Below are 6,766 nucleotides of genomic sequence, written 5' to 3' on the forward strand. Positions count from 1 at the left end.
CTTCTTCTGCCACGCCCTGACCAAAACTTATACACCTACTCCACCTGCTGGTCAGGACGTGACATTACCCCCCCTAAAGGTGCAGACCCCGAATGCACCTTCAAAAGAAAAAACACAGAACACCCAAAACAACCCGAAAAAAATCCCCCTAACTACAGGGAGGGAAGGGAGGGTGGCTGCCGTCAACGACGGCACTGTGCTACTCCCCCCCTCCCCAACCCACCTATGTTGGAGGCGGCTCAGGTGCGGGACGTGGACCCCGCTCCATCCTCGTCGTTGCCCACTTCGGTAGCGCCCCTGGCTGCTCCGGAAGACTAGTAGGCGCACCTGACTTCGCCCGACTGGCGGGCGACTCTTGCCGTGACCGGCTGGCAGGTGTCTCTGACTGTGGCCAGCTGGCGGGCCACTCTGGCTGATCCTGGCCGGCGGGCCACTCTGGCAGCTCCGGGCAGTCTGGCCACTCTGGCATCTCCGGGCAGTCTGGCCACTCTGGCATCTCCGGGCAGTCTGGCTACTCTGGCATCTCCGGGCAGTCTGGCCACTCTGGCGGCTCCTGACTGGCGGGCGGCTCTGGCGGCTCCTGACTGGCGGGCGGCTCTGGCGACTCCTGACTGGCGGGCGGCTCTGGCGACTCCTGACTGGCGGGCGGCTCTGGCGACTCCTGACTGGCGGGCGGCTCTGGCGACTCCTGACTGGCGGGCGGCTCTGGCGACTCCTGACTGGCGGGCGGCTCTGGCGACTCCTGACTGGCGGGCGGCTCTGGCGACTCCTGACTGGCGGGCGGCTCTGGCGACTCCTGACTGGCGGGCGGCTCTGGCGACTCCTGACTGGCGGGCGGCTCTGGCGACTCCTGACTGGCGGGCAGCTCTGGCGACTCCTGACTGGCGGGGAGCTCTGGCGACTCCTGACTGGCGGGGAGCTCTGGCGACTCTTGACTGGCGGGGAGCTCTGGCGACTCTTGACTGGCGGGGAGCTCTGGTGACTCTTGACTGGTGGGGCTGGACTGACGCACTAGAAGCCTTGTGCGTGGAGCTGGTACTGGACGTGCCAGCCCGGAGACACGCACCGCAAGGCTAGTGCATGTAACGGGAAACACCGGACCGTAGAGGCGCACTGGCGGTCTAAAGCGCAGGGTTGGCATCACCCCTGCTGGCTCGATGCCTACTTTCCCCTGGCACATGCGGGGTGCTGGTACTGAGCATACTGGCCTGAAAATACCAGGCCTTATCATAGCACCTACCCCAAAGCACGGGACCTGTCCAGTCTGTTTGCCTCTAAAAAGGGTACGGGGCGCTGGCCTGGGTCTCCAGTCTTGCCCCGTCAAACAGCCCTTGTGCCCCCCCCTAAAAAATTCTTTGGGGTGCCTCTCGGGCTCCCTTACCAGTCGTTCTCCACAGTCCTCGCCAGAATTCTTCCGCTGCTTGGTTCTGGTTTGTTGGGGAATTCTGTCACGAGATATGTCGTGGTGTTGAAGGGAAGACCAAAATGCAGCGGGTATATGGATACTCATTCTTTTAATTCACAAAAAAGGAGTAAAGCATCCACAGAAAAAACAAAACAATAAACAGTACTCACGACTAACAACAGTGTGGCAGGCTCAACAAGCAGTGCTCACAAACAATTCCCCACAAACACACAGACAAACACACCCAACTAATATAGGACTTCCAATCAAAGGCAACGCCACACAGCTGCCTTCAATTGGAAGTCCACCCCAATTAACTCTACATAGAAACACCCAACCTAGACAGAACATAGAAAACACAACTTCTTCTGCCACGCCCTGACCAAAACTTATACACCTACTCCACCTGCTGGTCAGGACGTGACAGGAGGTTAGCATTTTCTAGAGGGTATGATATTTATGTCTCTGTAACTTTCTCACTCATCATTATCACAATTAATTCAGGATTATAAGTAATCATGGTAGCATCCACAATAATGTAGAAGTGTTTAGAAACATTCTATTCTTATTTACAGTAAAAGTGACTCCAAAATGACAATACGTTATTTACCATTAATTTGTATTTGGCACAAAATCATCTGAAACAGAACCAAAACAAACCAAATGCATCCAACACGTTTGTAGAGCCACAAGTTTGATGTAGTCATTGTGTGCTAGGAATATGGGACCAAATACTTAACCTTTTACTACTGTCGTGTCTTTGGCTATGCCGGATTAAGTGATATGACATGCTAACTTATAAAATGATTTCTCTGTAATTAACCTGTTGGGGCTAGGGGGCAGTATTTTCACGGCTGGATAAAAAAACGTACCCGATTTAATCTGGTTACTAATCCTACCCAGTAACTAGAATATGCATATACTTATTATATATGGATAGAAAACACCCTAAAGTTTCTAAAACTGTTTGAATGGTGTCTGTGAGTATAACAGAACTCATTTGGCAGGCAAAACCCTGAGACATTCTCTGACAGGAAGTGGATACCTGATGTGTTGAATTACCTTTAAGCCTATGCCATTGAAACACACAGGGGTTGATTAATGTTTTGGCACTTCCTATTGCTTCCACTAGATGTCACCAGCCTTTACAAAGTGTTTTGAGTCTTTTACTGTGAGATCTGACCGAACAAGAGCCTTGGAACGGTGATGGCCGATTAGACTCTGGCGCGCGAGTTCATGTTGGGTACCCTCGTTCCAATACATTATAAAAGAGAATGCATTCGTCCACCTTGAATATTATTCATGTTCTGGTTAAAAAAGGCACTAATGATTTATGCTATACAACGTTTGACATGTTTGAACGAACGTAAATATATTTTTTCCCCCTCGTTCATGACGAGAAGTCCGGCTGGCTTAGATCATGTGCTAACAACACGGAGCTTTTTGGACATAAATGATGAGCTTTTTTGAACAAAACTACATTCGTTATGGACCTGGGATTCCTGGAAGTGACATCTGATGAAGAGAATCAAAGGTAATGGATTATTTACATAGTATTTTCGATTTTAGATCTCTCCAACATGGCCGTTTGTCTGTATAGCAAAGCGTATTTTTCTGGGCGCAGTGCTCAGATTATTGCAAAGTGTGATTTCCCAGTAAGGTTATTTTTAAATCTGGCAAGTTGATTGCGTTCAAGAGATGTAAATCTATAATTCTTTAAATGACAATATAATATTTTACCAATGTTTTCTAATTTTAATTATTTAATTTGTGGTGCTGACTTGACTGCCGGTTATTGGAGGGAAACGATTTCCTGAACATCAACGCCATAGTAAACCGCTGTTTTTGGATATAAATATGAACTTGATAGAACAAAAAATGCATTTATTGTCTAACATAATGTCCTAGGAGTGTCATCTGATGGAGATTGTTAAAGGTTAGTGCATCATTTTAGCTGGTTTTATGGTTTTGGTGACGCCTGTCTTTGAATTGACAAAACATTACACACAGCTATTGTCAATGTACTCTCCTAACATAATCTAACTTTATGCTTTCGCCGTAAAACCTTTTTGAAATCGGACAACGTGGTTAGATTAAGGAGATGTTTATCTTTCAAAGGGTGTAAGATAGTTGTATGTTTGAAAAATTTGAATTTTGACATTTATTTGGTTTCAAATTTGCCGCTCTTGAAATGCACCTGCTGTTGATAGGGTGCACCACGGGTGGCACGCTAGCGTCCCACATAGCCCCAAGAAGTTTTAATATTACCTGATTAAGCTAATCATGTAAATGTAATTAACTAGAAAGTCGGGGCACCACGGAAGAACCTTTATAGAGCTGTTATCTTCCGAATAAACTCTTAAAATACTTAGTAATATTTTACCTCGATAGTAGTCAATATTAACCCTTGTCTTATTTTCAGTCTCATAATGAAAGTTGTAAGTTCTTGGCTATCTTCACGAACCCTGGCTAACAAGTTGAATCAGCAATACAAAATTGGGTTTAATTATTTATTTACTAAATACCTAACTAATCACACAGAATTACAAATACACAGAATACAATGATGTCATACAGAAAACGTCCCGGTAGACGGAACAGATATGACGGCTGGTAACACAAAGGAAAGGGGGTTGGGCTTGAATGAAAGAGCGGGAAGATTTAGGAACAGAGAAACAGCAGCTATGCTATCGTAAATACATTATCTTATGCATTCTAAATTACCGCCCATTTGGAAAAGGAAAATGCAATAAATATTTACTCTGAGCTGCGCTTCGGTAGATTGGTCGTAGATGCTGGCCGGGTTGGCCAACAGATCTCCCTGTTTTCGGAAGAATGTCAATGGTGGTCGATTGGATACGTGGTGGTATCTTTGTCTGGTTGTTAGACTGGATCCGTCGTCCGTCCTTTCCTAGCCCACGTTACAGCGGCCGCTGCTAACTCAACGGCTAGGAAGTAGCACTTCTGTAGTGAATAAGCTCAAAGTTCATACCAGTTCATACCATAGCTCACGCCGAGGTTGGCTTAGTTGACATGTGTGTCCTTCTAACGTAGAGGCTGCAGACTTCCCGTACTGGAACCACCTGGTTATCTTTTCGTCAAAGGATTATATAGTGGAGAGGGGGAGGGAGGTGTTTCATCGTTTATAACCCTTGTCTCTTCACAGGGTTGGGCCACTGATCGAGCAGGGCACTTTCCTTATGAAAACCCAAATCTCTCATTCGGAAGCTAAAATTACATTTCATCTCCTAACAAACATTTTCAATATCAAACATTTCAATTGCATAACAATTCCATGTGACTCTGATAACTAGAGGGTGTATACTTTCTCAGATATAGTTTATGTCGTCCTGTCATCAGTCATAATGTCTCAGATGACAACCGAACTGACATACATACTCATTACGTTCCCAAGCATATTTCCAACTGGTTTTATTAACAAAATATGTGGTACCTTTCCCCCATTTGTTTGATGTTCCCAGACTCTCTATATTTAACACAGGCTATTCACGTCCTTCAGTAGATTCAGAGAGGGGAAGAGAGAAAGGTATTTATGGGGGGGGGTCATAAACCTTACCCACAGGCCAACATCATGACACTACTTTAATACACGTAAAAGTGAATTTGTCCCAATACCTTTGGTCCCTTTACATCTAGACGTTCCGCTAGCGGAACACCTGCTCCAATATCCAATGATAGGCATGGCGCGAATTACAAATTCCTCAGAAATCCAAAAACTTCACTTTTTCAAACATATGACTATTTTACACCATTTTAAAGACAAGACTCTCCTTTATCTAACCACACTGTCCGATTTCAAAAAGGCTTTACAGCGAAAGCAAAACATTAGATTATGTCAGCAGAGTACCCAGCCAGAAATAATCAGACACCCATTTTTCAAGCTAGCCTCTTGACGGTCGCCTAGGATAGGGGGCGCTACAGCGATTTAAAAAAAGAAAATTGTGCCCATTTTAAACAGCCTCCTACTCAAACTCAGAAGCTAGGATATGCATATAATTAATACTTGTGGATAGAAAACACCCTAAAGTTTCTAAAACTGTTTGAATGGTGTCTGTGAGTATAACAGAACTCATATGGCAGTCAAAACCCCGAGACAGATTGTAACAGGAAGGGGAATTCTGAATTGCGGACTCAAATTCATCACTTTGCCTATAAATCACACCGTGAGCAATGATTCATTGAGCACTTCCTATTGCTTCCACTAGATGTCCCCAGTCTTTACAAAGTGGTTTGAGCCTTCTACTGTGAAAACTGACAGAATGAGAGTCTGTGGAACGTGGTCACATGAGGAGGGCCATCACCATTATGACGCCGGCGCCCCTGGCTACCCTCCCCTTTCAAAACGTTTTGAAAGACAATGCAATCGTCCCCCTTGAATGTTATTGGAGCTCTGGTTGAAAAAGGCCCTAACGATTTATGTTATACAACGTTTGACATGTTTGAACGAACCTAAATTTTAAAAAAAGCATTTTGTTGAGAGAGAAGTCCCGCGGCCGACGGAAGTTTTGGAGCAGCCTTCAGAACGCGCTAACAACAACAAGCTATTGGGACGTAAAGGATGAACTTTTTCGAACAAAAATACATTTGTTGTGGACCTGGGAATCCTGGAAGTGCCTTCTGATGAAGATAATCAAAGGTAAGGGATTATTGACAATCGTATACAAGACTAGATTTTATATGCGATTGTTCCAAGATGGCGCTGACCTGTATTGCTAGCCTATTTTTCTGAGTATCGCATCCCCTTTTATCGCAAAGTGTGATTACCCAGTAAAGTTATTTTTAAATCTGGCATTGCAGGTGCTTTCAAGAGATGCTAATCTATAAATCTTCGAATGACAATATTACATTTTAAAAATGTTTTTGAATAGTAATTTAGTAAATTGTAGCGCTATTTCACCGGACGCATTTGAGGGAAAATAGTCAACGTCATGCGCCGATGTAAAATGCTGTTTTAATATATAAATATGAACTTTATCGAACAAAAGAATGCATGTATTGTGTAACATGATGTCCTAGGAGTGTCATCTGATGAAGATTGTCAAAGGTTAGTGCTGCTTTTAGCTGTTTTTTGGTTATTTGTGATGCATGTGGTTGGTCGGAAAATGGCTGTGTGGCTACTTTTACGATATACTCCTCTAACATAATCTAATGTTTTGCTTTTGCTGTAAAGCCTTTATGAAATCGGACAACGTGGTTCGATTCAGGAGAGGTGTATCTATAAAACGATATAACATAGTCCTATATTTGAAAAAAAAAAATCATTTTGTTATGCTAATTGAGATAGGATTTTTCGCTGGATGTCCGTCCCGCATACGGGACGAGCCCGTCAAGAGGCTAGCA

Source organism: Salmo salar, chromosome 10 (genome assembly GCF_965601325.2).
Source record: "Salmo salar chromosome 10, fSalSal1, whole genome shotgun sequence".
In the NCBI taxonomy this organism is placed as follows: Eukaryota; Metazoa; Chordata; class Actinopteri; order Salmoniformes; family Salmonidae; genus Salmo; species Salmo salar.